The following is a 347-nucleotide window of genomic DNA, read 5'->3' on the forward strand; positions in this document are numbered from 1 at the left end:
GCTGATCAGTAAGGGTCGACTAGGCACAATAGAATTAAATGGCAGGAATAGGCTAAAAGGGGAAGATACAAAATGTCTGTGCTGTGAAGAAAAAATCAAAACATAGAATACTTCTTACTCTACTGCCAAGCACATAGTAAAATTAGAAACAGATATAGAGTTGTGCAGCAGCCATATCATGAAAATACAGAACTGATAGCTGGTATACTTTTATTTACAGGTCTGCTGAAAGAAGAAATTGAAAATAGGAAACAATTTATAAAAACATTTATGGTATTATAAAGACATAAAGCTTCAACAAACACAAAGGAGGAATAAAACGTGAAGGGAGCCGTTTCACAACCATA

Source organism: Macrobrachium rosenbergii, chromosome 20 (genome assembly GCF_040412425.1).
Source record: "Macrobrachium rosenbergii isolate ZJJX-2024 chromosome 20, ASM4041242v1, whole genome shotgun sequence".
NCBI lineage: Eukaryota > Metazoa > Arthropoda > Malacostraca > Decapoda > Palaemonidae > Macrobrachium > Macrobrachium rosenbergii.